This window comes from Emys orbicularis, chromosome 19, assembly GCF_028017835.1.
Source record: "Emys orbicularis isolate rEmyOrb1 chromosome 19, rEmyOrb1.hap1, whole genome shotgun sequence".
Classification (NCBI taxonomy): Eukaryota; Metazoa; Chordata; order Testudines; family Emydidae; genus Emys; species Emys orbicularis.
In genome coordinates this window covers 9818814-9835502 of record NC_088701.1, presented here as the reverse complement: position 1 = coordinate 9835502, position 16689 = coordinate 9818814, and the positions used below count along the sequence as shown (strand labels likewise).

The following is a 16689-nucleotide window of genomic DNA, read 5'->3' as shown; positions in this document are numbered from 1 at the left end:
TCTCAGCCACTGTAACCCCTAGGTCCTTTTCTGCAGAACTGCTGCTTAGCCATTCAGTCCCTAGTCTGTAGCAGTGCATGGGATTCTTCCGTCCTAAGTGCAGGACTCTGCACTTGTCCTTGTTGAACCTCATCAAATTTCTTTTGGCCCAATCCTCTAATTTGTCTAGGTCCCTCTGTATCCTATCCCTACCCTCCAATGTATCTACCACTCCTCCCAGTTTAGTGTCATCTGCAAACTTGCTGAGGGTGCAGTCCATACCATCTTCTAGATCATTAATGAAGATACTGAACAAAACCAGCCCCAGGACCGACACTTGGGGCACTCCGATTGATACCGGCTGCCAACTAGACATGGAGCCATTGATCACTACACGTTGAGCCCGACGATCTAGCCAGCTTTCTATCCACCTTACAGTCCATTCATCCCACCCATACTACTTTAACTTGCTGGCAAGAATACCGTGTCATTTATTTCTGTTCTGCTTTTGAGAAAGAGCCAGATGAATTCACAACATAAGATGATGATGAAACACTTTCCATTCCAACAGTAACTAAGAAGCACATTAAACAGCAGCTACTGAAGTCAGACATTTTTAAAATCAGCAGCTCTGGGTAACTTGCCTCCAAGAGTTTTAAAAGAGCAAGCTGAGGAGCTTGCTGCACTCAACATGATTTTCAATAAGTCTTGGAATAGTGGAGAAGTTACAGAGGAAAGAAACCAAGCTAAGGTTGTGCCAGTATTTAGAAAGGATACACAGGATGACTCAAGTAACTATAGGCCTCTCCGACTGACACTGAGCCTGGGCAAAATAATGGAGCAGCTGCTATGGGACTTGATTAATAAAGAATTAAAGGAGGGTAATGCCAATTAGACATGATTCGTATAAAAAAGATATTGTCAAACTAACTTGATTTTTTAAATTTAAAAGTATGATATTATATTCCCTCAGAATTTGGCACTGTTGCAACTGCTATTGGAATACTATATCCAGTTCTGGTGTCCACAATTCCAGGACGTTGAAAAATTTGGAGAGGTTAAATAGGTAAAGGCTCAAGGAGCTCAATTTATTTAACTCAGCCCTGGTCTACACTGGGTGTGGGGGGAAAATCGATCTAAGTGAATAACGTAGCTGAAGTCAACATACTTAGATCTACCATTGGAACATCTTACCAAGGGCTGCTGTTGAGTCTCTCTGGAAATTTTTAAATCAAGTTGGATTGGTCTTATTCAAATCTGAATTAATGTAGGGATGTCCTATGTCCTGCAATATACAGGAGGTCAGTCCTAGATCACAATGGTCCCTTCCAGCCTTAAGACTATGAATCTATGAACCAAGCTCCAAAAAACCTAAATTATTAAAAATGTGTAGGCTTGAGATGTAAGCACACAATACAAATATCGAACGTAAGTTTACATGCATAGTTTTACTCATTGTAATTTTAAATATCCTTCAATGTGATGTAGTTCACCTTTAAATAAACAAAGTATAAAGCATTCAGGCTGAAAACCCCACCATGCAAAGATCCACACAAAGCCAATGCATCAGTTTAGCCCTCAAAATAGAGCATGAGTGATAATTCAGTGGGGCACATGCCTTGTGTAAGCTGTCTACACAAAGCTGAATTTATCTTCAGTGAAGAGCATTTCATCTCAAAGGTAGCAAGCACACTTTTTCAAATGATGGCAGATTATTACAAAATGCAATAAAAATATGTTGTATATACATAACCTTGGAAAACCCACCCAGTAGATAGATCTATCAAAATTAAAAGCTGTCACCAATATGGATGCCTCTTAGGTGCAAAAACGACTTCAGTGCTTTATTCTGCTTGTTGCTCCTGTTTTCAGATGCTTTTTGCATTAGGAGCATGGTTACATCTAAACCTTAATATTCTTGAAGGGTTATGTAGGTGTCACCAAAACAAACATGCAAGTAACGTTAGACTTTTGAGAATCAGTTTCCCTTCAGTTACTAATCCTTTCCTAATTACAGTAGAACCTATTTGCCATGATGACTTAATTAACCAAATTAGCTGTTACATGAAAACACAGTAAAACTCAGGGAAATGGTATAATACAACATACTCTGCTTGTTTGACTACTGTAATTTACTTTTATGGGCCTTCACAATGTACTGATAGTATATTTAGTAAATATAATGAAGTGACAGTAATAAGATTTCACTCCTATAATCCTCATCTTTTAAACTTCACTGAAAAGTAAGGAGAGAACCATTTACTTGTGCTAATTATAATGTGTACATATTAGTATGGTTCTACTGCATAAGCAGGGTGCCCAAAGGCAAACATGGTCAAGGGAGTTCTAAAATGTGGCTCATATCCATTCGCTGTCAACAGCTCAGATATCCAATGTAGATAAGCAGCTGAAATTAAGATTAAGCACTGTATGTTGTGACTTGTAGTTTGACAATTACATGAGGGTGGCTGTTAATTTTTTGCTATTTTATTCAAATTGCATGGACCCTGCAACCAGTGGGCACTAGAGGGTACCCCTGAACAATAACAAGGACTGAACTCAAGAGTGGTCAGTAAAGTACTTTACCTGCTTCCTTCCTCCCACGTCCTCTTCCTTTTGCCTGGACTATTACAATTTCAGTTTCTTCCTCAGTCATTTCAGAGATTTTCTGCAGAAAAAGCTTTTCTAGAGCTTCTGCCATTAAGACTATGTCATCCCCTGGCTGGATTAACGATAGATAAAATAAATTAGGCCTGGCACACACTTTCGAAGCAAGGTTTGCATGAGATTGTAACCTAGAAAATTAATGCCACATTTAGGATTTTGCTCCGTCTTTTTCTCCCTTTAATATTGAGTTTAGTCATAACCAAGATTGAAAATGCAACAAAACCATTTCCGTACAGACATCATACATCTTTCACCCACCTATCCTATCCTGCACTCTAATACAGCGATCCCCAAACTTTTGAGGATCACATCCCCCTTACCTCGTGTCTTCCCCCCACCCCCCAGTACCTCCCTGAACCGGGGCTGGGAGTGGGGATGCGGCATGGGGGAGACACGGACAGCGATAAGGGGGACTCAGGGTGGGGCAGGAGCAGAGCCGCAGCTGGGCTGGGATGGGGGCTGGCATCCAGGCCCACGGTCGGGTGTGGCTCCACTCCAGGCCTTGCCCCCAGCCTCAGCCTCGGAATGGAGCTGGGGCCACCGGCCAAGGCTGGGGATGGGGCCAGGCACACATGTGGGGCTGGGAACTGGGGATGCAGCTAGGGGGCGGAGCAGAGCAGAGCTGGGGACAGTTAGGGGCTGGATGGCACTCCCTCCCTGTCCCCGTGGGGGCTGGCCCAGGCCCCGCCCTGCCCCCCCAGACAGTCATCCACACCCCTTAGGGGAGCTCACCCCACACTTTGGGGACCTCTGCTCTAATACTTCTGGATCCCAACCAAGTGGTTCCTCTAATGTTTCTTTTTTAAATGTTTACATTAGGAGTAGTAGTAGTGGTATTTATATTATGATCATATCCAAAGGCCTATGGCCCTACGACACTGGATGCTGAACAAACAGAAAAGAGAGATACATTATCTTTGCACTGAAGGGCTTACATTCTAAAGACAGCACAAACAGATGATGGGTAGAGAGATGTGAATACAACGTACAGACAAATGAGTATGGTGAAGAACAGCTTTGTTGCTGCACTGTAATTTGGTTTTTCAACTGGAAACAGAAGTAGGGAGTGGGAAAAGAAAGGAAGTGGAATAATCCCAGTTTGTCACCTGCTAGTGGTATGATCAGCAGGCTGCATTTTGTAGGCATCATGGCAGGTGTGTGTTAAGGAGGGATCTGAAGGACAATATGGCAATGGCTCTTTGGATTTTATCAGGGAATTTTACCCACTCATAAGGGGAATTATGGGAGAAAGCATAGAGATGTTTAAGGAAGAAGCTGACTGGTGGGCAGCCAAGGCTGGGAATTCTGGCAGTGAGAAGGAAAGGGTCATTATAAAAAGAAGCCAGTTGCGAACCAGCTGAGTGGTGAACAGCGGAGAGGCTAACAGAGGAAGTTTGACTGGCAGTTCACCTGGGAAGAGCCCACTGAGGCTTTCATCTTGCAGGCTTCTCTGAGTAGTTACTGCAACAGCTAAGGAAGCTCTTAGAAGGGAGGTAATATGGATGGTGAGTGATCAGCTGTTGTGAACTGCACAGGATGTGCCATGTTTATCTTTCTTCCACAGGACAGAAGCGACTTTGTCCGTACAAAGTGCAAGCTGGTCTCCATACTGAAAGAGAAGGTTCAAGGACTGGAGAAACAAGTATCAACACTGCACTGCGTAAGAGAAAACAAAGGTTTCCTGGACAGAGGTCAGGATATGCTTCTGCGGGCACAACATTCTGAAGAATCAGAGCAGGCTGCACAGTGGGGACAGAAGGACGGTGAAGAAAATTGGCAGCATGTGACCTCCAGAAGAAGAAAGAGGAGCATCCATGTACCAGCAATGCAGATACAGGTGAGCAACCGTTTTCATGTTCTCTCCACAGGTACTAATGCAGAGAGTGGACTAGATGATACATCCAAGGGAAGGGAGCAGAAGGAGACTCCACAGATTAGAAGGCATGAGATGCACTGTCCTACGGATGGAGGTTCCACAACCACCACTCCCAAGAGAAGGAGGTGGGGGGTGGTGGTTGGGGACTTCCTCCTAAGGGGGACAGAGTCATCTATCTGCCGTCCCAACCAGGAAAACCGAAAAGTGTGCTGCTTCCCAGGAGCTAGGATTCACGATGTGAGAGAGAGACTGCCACCACTCATCAAGCCCTCGGATCACTACCCCTTCCTGCTTCTCCACGTGGGCACCAATGATACTACCAAGAATGACCTTGAGCAGATCACTGCAGACTACGTGGCTCTGGGAAGAAGCATAAAGGAATTTGAGGCACAAGTGGTGTTCTCGTCCATCCTCCCTGTGGAAGGAAAAGGCCCATGTAGAGATTGTTGAATCGTAGAAGTCAACGAATGGCTACGCAGGTGGTGTCAGAGAGAAGGCTTTGGATTGTTTGACCATGGGATGGTGTTCCAAGAAAAAGGATTGCTAGGCAGAGACGGGCTCCACCTAACGAAGAGCGGGAACAGCATCTTCGCAAGCAGACTGGCTAACCTAGTGAGGAGGGCTTTAAACTAGGTTCACCGGGGGAAGGAGACCAAAGCCCTGAGGTAAGTGGGGAAATGGGATACCGGGAGGAAGCACGAGCAGGAGAGTGCAAGAGGGGAGGACTCCTGCCTCAAACTGAGAAAGCAGGACTATCAGCGAGTTATCATAAGTGCCTATACACAAATGCAAGAAACCTGGGAAACAAGCAGGGAGAACTGGAAGTCCTGGCACAGTCAAGGAACTATGATGTGATTAGAATAACAGAGACTTGATGGGATAACTCACATGACTGGAGTACTGTCATGGATGGATATAAACTGTTCAGGAACAACAGGCAGGGCAGAAAAGGTGGGGGAGTTGCATTGTATGTAAGAGAGCAGTATGACTGCTCCGGTATGAAACTGCAGAAAAACCTGAGAGTCTCTGGATTAAGTTTAGAAGTGTGAGCAACAAGGGTGATGTCGTGAAGGTAATCTGCTATAGACCACCAGACCAGGGGGATGAGGTGGACGAGGCTTTCTTCCGGCAACTAACAGAAGTTACTAGATCACAGGCCCTGGTTCTCATGGGGGACTTCAATCACCCCGATATCTGCTGGGAGAGCAATACACCAGTGCACAGACAATCCAGGAAGTTTTTGGAAAGTGTAGGAGACAATTTCCCGGTGCAAGTGCTGGAGGAACCAACTAGGGGCAGAGCTCTTCTTGACCTGCTTCTCACAAACAGGGAAGAATTTGTAGGGGAAGCAAAGTGGATGGGAACCTGGGAGGCAGTGATCATGAGATGGTCGAGTTCAGGATCCTGACACAAGGAAGAAAGAAGAACAGCAGAATAAGGACCCTGGACTTCAGAAAAGCAGACTTTGACTCCCTCAGGGAACTGATGGGCAGGATCCCCTGGGAGAACAACATGAGGGGGAAAGGAGTCCTGGGGAGCTGGCTGTATTTTAAAGAATCCTTATTGCGGTTGCAGGAACAAACCATCCCGATGTGTAGAAAGAATAGCAAATATGGCAGGCGACCAGCTTGGTTTAACAGTGAAATCCTTGCTGATCTTAAACACAAAAAAGAAGCTTACAAGAAGTGGAAGATTGGACAAATGTCCAGGGAGAAGTATAAAAATATTGCTCAGGCATGCAGGAGTAAAATCAGGAAGGCCAAATCACACTTGTAGTTGCAGCTAGCAAGGTATGTTAAGAACAACAAGAAGGGTTTCTACAGGTATGTTAGCAACAAGAAGGTGGTCAAGGAAAGTGTGGGCCCCTTACTGAATGGGGGAGGCAATCTAGTGACAGAGTATGTGGAAAAAGCTAATGTACTCAATGCTTTTTTTGCCTCGGTCTTCACGAAAAAGGTCAGCTCCCAGACTACTGCACTGGGCAGCACACTATGGGGAGGAGGTGACCAGCCGTCTGTGGAGAAAGAAGTGGTTCAGGACTATTTAGAAAAGCTGGATGAGCACAAGTCCATGGGGCCGGATACACTGCATCCGAGGGTGCTAAAGGAATTGGCGGATGTGATTGCAGAGCCACTGGCCATTATCTTTGAAACCTCATGGTGATCAGGGGAGGTCCCGGATGACTGGAAGAAGGCTAATGTAGTGCCCATCTTTAAAAAAGGGGAGGAGGAGGATCCGGGGAACTACAGGCCAGTCAGCCTCACCTCAGTCCATGGAAAAATCATGGAGCAGGTCCTCAAGGAATCAATTTTGAAGCACTTAGAGGAGAGGAAAGTGATCAGGAACAGTCAGCATGGATTCACCAAGGGCAAGCCATGCCTAACTAACCTAATTGCCTTCTATGATGAGATAACTGGCTCTGTGGATGAGGGGAAAGCAGTGGACGTGTTATTCCTTGACTTTAGCAAAGTTTTTGACACTGTCTCCCACAGTATTCTTGCCAGCAAGTTAAAGAAATATTGGCTGGATGAATGGACTATAAGGTGGATAGAAAGCTGGCTAAATCGTCGGGCTCAACGGGTAGTGTTCAATGGCTCCAGGTCTAGTTGGCAGCCAGTATCAAGTGGAGTGCCCCAAGGGTCGGTCCTGGGGCCGGTTTTGTTCAATATCTTCATTAATGATCTGGAGGATGGCATGGATTGCACCCTCAGCAAGTCTGTAGATGACACTAAACTGGGAGGACTGGTAGATATGCTGGAAGGTAGGGATAGGATACAGAGGGAGCTAGACAAATCAGAGGACTGGGCCAAAAGAAATTTTATGAGGTTCAACAAGGACAAGTGCAGAGTCCTGCACTTAGGACCGAAGAATCCCATGCACTGCTCCAGACTAGGGACAGAGTGGCTAGGCAGCAGTTCTGCAGAAAAGGATCTAGGGGTTACAGTAAACGAAAACCTGGATATGAGTCAACAGTGTGCCCTTGTTGCCAAGAAAAATTGGAAAGAGTCCAGCGGAGGGCAACAAAAATGATTAGGGGGCTGAAGCATATGACTTATGAGGAGAGGCTGAGGGAACTGGGATTGTTTACTCTGCAGAAGAGAAGAATGAAGGGGGATTTGATAGCTGCTTTCAACTACCTGAAAGGGGGTTCCAAAGAGGATGGACTAGACTGTTCTCAGTGGTACCAGATGACAGAACAAGGAATAATGGTCTCAAGTTGCAAAGGGGATATTAGGAAAACTTTTTCACTAGGAGGGCGGTGAAGCACTGGAATGGGTTACTAGGGAGGTGGTGGAATCTCCTTCCTTAGAGGTTTTTAAGGTCAGGCTTGACAAAGCCCTGGCTGGGATGATTTAGTTGGGGATTGGTCCTGCTTTGAGCAGGGGGTTGGACTAGATGACCTCCTGAGGTCCCTTCCAACCCTGATATTCTATGAATATGCTGATAATATTACTAGATGAGTTTGGTATGGATGGGGCTAAGTTAGGAACATCCTTAAAGATGAAGACAAGAAACCTGTATGTGATGCACAGGTGAAGGTGGTGTCAACGTGAGGAATCAACAAGAGCTGATATCGTCAGAGCAACAAGCCAAGATGATCATTTTAGCAGCAGCTCCTCATGGAAGCAGGCAGCAGCAGTTAAGGGCAAAAGAGGGGAGACTGCAGTTGTCAAGACATGAATGATGAGGGCTTGGGTGAAAGTTTTGGCTGTGTGGACAGAGGTCATATTTTAAAGATGTGCAAGAAAACAGCAATATATAAAAAAAAAGAACTGAATTCATGGGTGGAGGGTATAATAGGCCAGGGAAGCTCTGCATGCCAGCCCGGGCTGCCGGACTCCCGGTTGCAGGGTTTGGCAGTGAAGTTTTTGCTTTATTATGCCCCATGCAGGTTCCAAGGCGCCTGAGGAGGCACATACCACCTCCTCAGCTGCTCTGGAACTTGCATGGGGCATATCAGACACTTTTCCCCTGGGCGGGTTGGGTCCGGGGAGGGGGAAGCACGGCACAGCTTCGGCCAAACCAAGGCTTTGGGGGGCGGGGGAGAGAAGAGGGTCTCCACCCACCACCCAAGGCTTTGGGGGGGGAGCCCCTCCTCCCACCACCCATGACTGAATGTGTGGGTCCAGTGACAGGGCAGAGTCAAAAGCTTACACCCAGGTTATGGGCCTGAGTGCCTGGGAGGAAGGGGGAATGTGGAGGGCTTGAAAGGAAAGATCAAGAACTGAGTTTTGGCCATGTTAAGGTTAAGATGATGACTGGACTTCCATGAAGAGATGTCAGAAAAACAGGTTGAGATACTAGACTGGATAAAAAGAGATAATATATCAGTGGAGAGGTAAGATTGTGAGTCATGAGCATAAAGATCATCACTAAAACCATGTTTGCAGATAGAATGCCTAGAGTGTTGAGGGAGAAAAAGAGAAAGCCCTAGGAGGAAGCCTTGAGGGACACAACAGCAGAAGAAAATATGAACGAGCAGTCTGAGGAAAAAAGAACCATGAGAAGACAGAATCATGAAAAGCCAACAAAGGGGAAAATTTCCAGACGTAAGGAGTGGTTGATGGTGTCTAAAGCTGCCGAGAGGTCAAGGAGGATAAAGAAAGAGTACAGAAACCGAGTTTTGGCCATGGAAAGGTCATTAGAGACTTTACTGTGCAATTTCAGTGAAGTGCAGAGGGCAGAAGCCAGTTTGAAGGGTCAACAACAGAACTGGAAGAAAAACTCCAAACAGCAGTTGCAGATAGAATGTTGAATGAGTTTGGAGATGAAGGTGAGAAGAGAGATTGGACCATGGTCTGAGGGGGAAGATAGGGAGGCCTAAACATGCTTGCATTGTAAGGCAAAAGGAATGTGATGAAAGAGAGGATGATAAGAGTGAGAAAAGGGTGAGAGCAGATGTAAGGGAGGTTAGAAGACAAGAGCGGATGGGGCACTTGGGCAGGAAGAGGAGAGGAGGCAGGAAGTCTTGGTGCCAATGATGGGGAAGGAGGAGTGTGTACTAAGGGCAAGAGGAGGAAGGGAAGTGTAGTGTAGTGGGAGATCTTTGAACAAATGAACAAAATCCTGTGGGGGTCACACAGCTTCTTCGCTGCCTATGGAACCTACAAGTTAATAACTCACTCTAAGGAAGCGTCTCTTAACACTTAGTCCCAGATCCCGTTCACAGCTCCTTGTTCTTAAGACTATTACCTTCTCCAACAGTTTGGTGGCCTCCATCTTCTCTCTACCTCATAGTTTCACAACTCAGCCATGTCCCCTATTTCAGTTTTAGAAGCATAAATCAATTCTTTTCCCGACCTATCCTCAATTATAAACACCCCACTCCCTGCCACCCTAGAGATCTTTTCTGCTCTCTGTATCTTTTTTAATTCCTTGATAGCCCCCCTGTAAAATGGCATGCAGAACAGTGCACACTGTGCAAGGGGGAATCGCATAGCGCTATAGTAAGAACACAACTGGGCCCAAAGGATTCATTGCAGCATTCCACTTCTCACCTCCTTCCTACCACCAAGCATGTAGCCTCACCCCCCAGCAGTCTCCGGCCTCTTAACCATAGATATTTAAATGCCAATATCCACTATTAACTCATCTGAGAGAATATCAGGAAGATAGGTCTGTCTTGTCTTTTCATTGCATAAAGGCAAGAGGGGCCTAAACGGCTATCAAATTATTAGTATCCACAGTTCTCAAGAAACTAACTGTTAATCTGGATTCAGTTACATTTAAGGATTGTTATAAGTAGTAACATCTGAACCAACCACATGCAGTTCTGAAGTGGTGCAATGATTACAGTACATTCGTTTGGCAGGCCCAAATTCATAGTCATATACCTTATTGTAGATGTAACAATTTGTAAACATTGTATTAAAGTCCTGGATACATTCTTGAGCATTCCAGTAGTAGTTATTCTCCAAACGTTTCCTTATTGTTCCCATGTCCATAGGAGTTTTAATAATCTTATAATAATCCTGTGGAAATCAGAGAGAGAAATATCAGTTTAGAACCTGGAAAAATCCAACAGTGCTGGTACATAAAGTGCATATTTACAGGTACTATTATAGGATAAATGCAAAGCTTTGATAAGCTTTTTCATGCCTCTTACTTCTAATCACTGAACTTTACTGATTACTCTAACCCAGGGATGCTCAACCTATGACCCACGGGCCATACACAGCCCACTAGATTTCATAAGGCCCGTGGCCTGCTTCAACACAATATACTAACGGCTGATTCATTAGAGTTTTGTCGTCATATTTACATCATTTTCGTTTAAACAAGGATGTAAAATCTGTTTGGCCCACACAAGGTTGTGTGTAGGTTTATGTGGCCCTCCTGTGTTATAAGGTTAGGCACCACTGCTCTAACCAAACCCGTGGGGAGCTTTCAAATGAAAACTATACTCAGAACTCCTGTCTATCACAAAGAGTTCTTGCCTCAGCCACCATCAATCACTTTACAGTAACTTAGGCCGGGTCAACACTACAAAGTTAGGCTGATGTAAATCATCTTGGGTTCATCTATTTGTGCATAAAATGGTATTTGGCGAACGTAAGCGCCCCATTGCGGTGATGCAGTAAAACCACCTCCCTAAATTGCACTGAGCCATGGTCGATCTACTGAGGTTGACAGTGAGTGTAGATGCTGCATGACATATGTCATAGACTTTAAGGTCAGAGGGGATGGTCACGATCATCTAGTCTGACCTCCTGCACATTGCAGGCCACAGTACCTTACCCATCCACTCCCGAAATAAACCCCATAACTCTGGCTGAGTTACTGAAGTTCTCAAATCATGGTTTTAAGACTTCAAGTTACAGAGAATTCGCCATTTACACTAGTTTAAACCCGTAAGTGACCCGTGCAGCAGAGGAAGGCGAAAACTCCCGGGGTCTCTGCCTGGGGAAAAATTCCTTCCTGACCCCGAATATGAGCATGAACAGCCAGGCAGATACCTGGGAAAGAATTCTCTGTAGAAGCTCAGAGCCCTCCTCATCTAATGTCCCATCTCCAGCCGCTGGGGATTTTTGCTTCTGGCAGTCGCAGATGGGCCACATGCCATTGGAGGCAGTCCCATCATCCCATCCCCTCCGTAAACTTATCAAGCTCAGTCTTGAAGTCAGTTAGGTTTTTGCCCCCACTGCTTCCCTTGGAAGGCTTTTCCAGAATTTCACTCCTCTATGGTTAGGGTTAGAAACCTTCGCCTAATTTCAAGCTTAAACTTGCTGATGGCCAGTTTACATCCATTCGTTTTTGTGTCCACATTGGTGCTAAAATAACTCCTCTCCCCTCGGGTATTTATCCCTCTGACGTATTTATAGAGAGCAATCATATCTCCCCTCAGCCTTCTTTTGCTTAGGCTAAACAAGGCAAGCTCTTTGAGTCTCCTCTCATAGGTAGGTTTTCGATCCTCCAGCAGTTGTCACACAATGACCAACAGTGACTGCTCTTGGTCACATTTGTGAACTCCACTGCCCAAGCATCAAGATCGGAAGATACTCCCTTACCCGTTAAAATCTCCACATATTTTTTTAAATGCCAGAGATCCTAGAAATCCGTTTGCCACCGAAAAACGTGGAATTTGCATTTTTACAGAGAATCTTTAGTTTTCACATTTCTAAAAACATATACTATGGAACTCCGATTATCCAATCTAATTGGGATTGGGGCCAGAGTAACGGAATTTTTGATTATCCAATCAGCAGAATAGGCGGGGCTCGGGTTGCCAGCCCCAGGCGGCGGGGCTTGGTCTGTCAGCCCAAAAATTCTAAATATATCAATAAAACATTGGTGTTCAACTGATACCTATATATATTATGGCTAGGGAAACTAAAGTTCAGCATTTCATTTTAATTACTGAAAAACTACAGGGCTTTGGAGCTGTGCTCCGGTTCCGCTCCAGCTCCGGGCAAAAACCTGCAGTTCCACTGCTCCGGAGCTGCTCTGGGCTTCGCTCCAAAGCCCTGGATTTTTATGTTTTTATCATCGGATAATTTTGAGTTATCACAGAAAACTAGGATTCCTGCTGATAGCCCACCTCAGTAAGCACATCTAGAAGCTCTCCTTTGTTGTGTGCAACTGCCCAACCAACCATGCCGGCTCTGTATACTAGACACTTTCCTGCTTGGAGTAGACAGGAGGTATTGGATCTACTGGGCCTGAGGGGAGAAGAGGCTGTACAGGCACAGCTGTGGACCAGCCACAGAAATGTGGACAGCTACGAAATGATTGCACAGGTGATGCAGATGAAGGAGTACAACAGGGATCAGCAGCAGTGACGTGTGAAACTGAAGGTATCGTGGAAGGCATACCACAAGGCCAGACCAGTTGCCTTTACACCAAGCTGCATGACATACTTGGCAGAGACCCCACCAGCCACCTGGATACCTCTGAGGAGCCCAAGGCAGAGAACCCTGCCTTAAACAGCAAGGAGGAGAAGTACTGGGGGGAGAGGGGTCCAGCTATGCCACAAACCAGGACCAGTTTGAGACTCTACCTCAGTTTAGCCAGTGTCACCAGCTGAGCATGAATGAGCCCAGTCCAGGGTACGGAACTTCAGGTAAGCGTGTGCATACATTTTCCCTTACAATATGTAAATGTAAAGATGATGCCTGGACCAACCCCGAGACAGCAGGAGAAAGGTATTGACTTCCCATCGTTTTACTCGTTCAAGAGGAGGTAGTGGTACAACCAACAGAGGGAGAGTTATTTGCTCTTCGTTCCCAGGCAGAGTTAGGCGCAGGGTAGGAGCCCATGCAGGAGCAGTTTATGTCCATAAGGACATCTCTTTTGTATCCTCCTGAGAGGCCTCATGATGGTACTCTGCAATCCTCTCCTCAAAAGATTTAGGGATTTTATTTCTTCCTCTCATGGCACTCCATGACGGCTGCACCAGTGCCTTCTGAAGTCAACGAGCTAGCGGCATATGGGCTTGGGCAGTTTTGGGATGCCCAGCAGCAGCTGTGCTCTCTGTGCCCGTTTTACCCTAAGGTTGACTGTGCGCTGTGTGAAGAAGTACTTATTTTTGTTTGTTTTAAACCTCCTGCCTATTAATTTCACTGGGTGCCCCCTGGCTCTTGTGTTAGCCATATTCCCTTTCTCCACACTATTCATGATTTTATAAACCTCTATCATACCCCCCTTAGTAATCTCTTTTCCAAGCTGAAAAGTCTCAGTCTTTTTAATCTCTCCTCACATGGAAGCTCTTCCATAACCTTAATCATTTTTGTTGTCCTTTTTTGTACCTTTTCCAATACTAAGCATCTTTTTTGAGATGGGGCAACCAACTCACATGCAGTATTCAAGGTGTGGGTGCACCATGGATTTATATAGTGACATAATGATATTTTCTGTCTTATTATCTATCGCTTTCTTAATGGTTCCTAACATTGTTAGCTTTTTTGACTGCGGATGCATATTGAGCGGCATTTTCAGAGAACTCTACACGACTCCAAGATCTCTTTCCAGAGTGGTAACAGGTTCTAAATTAGCTATCATTTTGTGTGTATAGTTGGGATTGTGTTTTCCAATGTGCATTATTTTGCAATTTATCAACCATTTTCTTGCCTAGTCACCCAGTTTTCTGAGATCCCCTTCTAACTCTTCACAGTCTGTTTTGCACTTAACTATCTTGAGTAATTTTGTATCGTCTGCAAATTTTGCCAACTCACTGTTCACCCCTTTTTCCAGAACATTTATGAATATGATGAACAGCACTGTTCTCAGTACCGTTTCCTGGAGGATACCACTATTTACCTCTCTCCATTCTGAAAAGTGACCATTTATTCCTACCCTTTGTTTCCTGTCTTTTAACCAGTCCTTGATCCATGAAAGGACCTTTCCTCTTATCCCATGACGGCTTACTTTGCTCAGGGACCATGTCAAAAGCTTTCTGAAAGTCTATGTACAGTATATCCACTGGATTATCCTTGTCACGTGCTTGTCTCCTCCCTCAAAGAATCTAATAGGTTGGTGAGGCATGATTTCCCTTTACAAAAGCAGTGTTGACTCTTCCCCAACAAACTGTGTTCATCTATACGTCTGATAATTCTGTGTTTTGCTATAGTTTCATCCAATTTGCCTGCCACTGAAAGTTAGGCTTATTGGCCTATAATTGCTAGGATCACCTCTGGAGCTTTTTTTAAAAATTGGTGTCACAATTTATCCTCCAGGCATCTGGTACAGAAGCTGATCTAAATGATAGGGTAGTTTTGCAATTTCATATTTGAATTCCTTCAGAATTCTTGGGTGAATACCATCTGGTCCTGGTGACTTATTAGTTTCATTTATCAATTTGTTCAAAAATCTCCTCTACTGACAACTCAATCTGTGACAGTTCCTCAGATCTGTCACCTAAGAAGAGTGGCTCAGTTATGAGAAACTACTTCACATCCTCTGCAAAGACTGATGCAAAGATTTGTTTAGTTTCTCCACAATGGCCTAATCTTTTTTGAATGCCCCGTTAGCATGTTGATCGTCCGGCGAACCCACTGATTGTTTGGCAAGCTTCCTGCTTCTAATGGATGTACTTAAAAAAAAAATTGCTGTTTGTTTTTAAGACTTTGGTTAGTTGGTCTTCAAATTCTTTTTTGGCCTGCCTAATTATATTTTTACACTTGACTTGCCACAATTTATGCTCCTTTCCATTTTCCTCAGTAAGACTTAACTTCCACTTTTTAAAGGATGCCTTTTTGCTTCTCACTGCTTCTTTTACTTTGTTGTTTAGCCATGGTGGCACTTTTTTGGTCCTTTTACAATGTTTTTAATTTGGGGTATACATTTAATGTGAGCCTCTATTATGGTGTTTAAAAAAAATTTCCATGCAGCTTGCAGGCATTTCACTTTTGACTGTGCCTTTTAATTTCCATTTAACTAGCTTCCTAATTTATGTATAGTTCACCTTTCTGAAGTTAAATGCTACTATGGTGGGGCTTCTTTGCTGTCCTCCCTCCTCCCCCCCCCCCCCCGATGTTAAATTTAATTATATTATGGTTGCAATTACCAAGCGATTCAGCAATATTCACCTCTTGGAACAGATCCTGTGCTCTGCTTAGGACTAAATCAAGAACTGCCTTTCCCCTTGTGGGTTCTAGGACTAGCTGTTCCAAGGAGGAGTTATTGAATGGTGTCTAGAAACTTTATCTTCGCATACCATCCTTAGGTGACATGGATCCATTAATATGGGGATAGTTGAAATCCTGCATTATTATTGAGATTTCTATTTTTTACAGCCTCTCTAATCTCCCTGAGCATTTCACAATCACCATCTTGGTCAGGTGGTCGGTAATATATTTCTACTGCTATATTCACAGGGCGCTCTCTCCAGAAGAGCTCTCAATGGCTTCCCCAACCATTCTGTGGTCTTTTAGTATAGGCAGATGGCATATTTTACAACCCTTTGTCCCTCCCTGCCTGTGAAGATGTTATGTGAGCCACAGGACTCTGGCAGACAGTTAAGGAGTGACCATGGAGGCACAAGAGGCTTCAAAATGTCTGTAAGCCAATTAAGTATGTTTACATTTAAAAATCTTCCCTTATAAAATTACTGAATATTACTGAACAGCACTGGAGGCCACAACAAACATAGCTGCAGGCAGCCTGTAGGCTGTATGAGTACCAAGGCACTCCACTAAGGCCATGAGTATTTTAGCTTCCATCAAGGTCTATGCTAACTAATACAAAATAGCACAGATGAAGCAATTGACTACACAGAACACAGAACAGTATTCTGAGTGGCAGGGAAGAGTGAAGTCCAAGGTGGCAAATACCTTGGCTCATCTTCTTAATGATTCCTGCTGCTTGACAGCCAGAGAGATGAATTAACTAGTCTGGACTGGGGGACAGGAGGGAATAGTATCCTAACATATTAAACAACTCAAAATATTTATTCCTAATGCATTTTCTGTCTATAAACCAGAAGGGATATTATTCCTAATTATAAATACCCTCCCCTCCACAAAATTTGAAGACTGGCTGGATCATTGAGAGTATACCCCTCCCGGTGTCCATCTCCAAAAACCACTGATTCGGTGATTTCAGTAGGAGGGAGAAAATACCCAAGATACAAAGGACTTCATATTCTTCAGACACATTGTGGCATTACGCCCCATATACTTCATAGAGATATTGTTATATAGGATATGATTATGGCATACCTATAATGTATT

At 44.5% G+C, this 16689-nt stretch overlaps 1 pseudogene; it reads right to left on the bottom strand.

Moving 5' to 3' along the window:
• LOC135892055 (bromodomain-containing protein 4-like) overlaps nt 1-16689 on the bottom strand; it is a 145716-nt pseudogene that overhangs the window by 94665 nt on the left and 34362 nt on the right.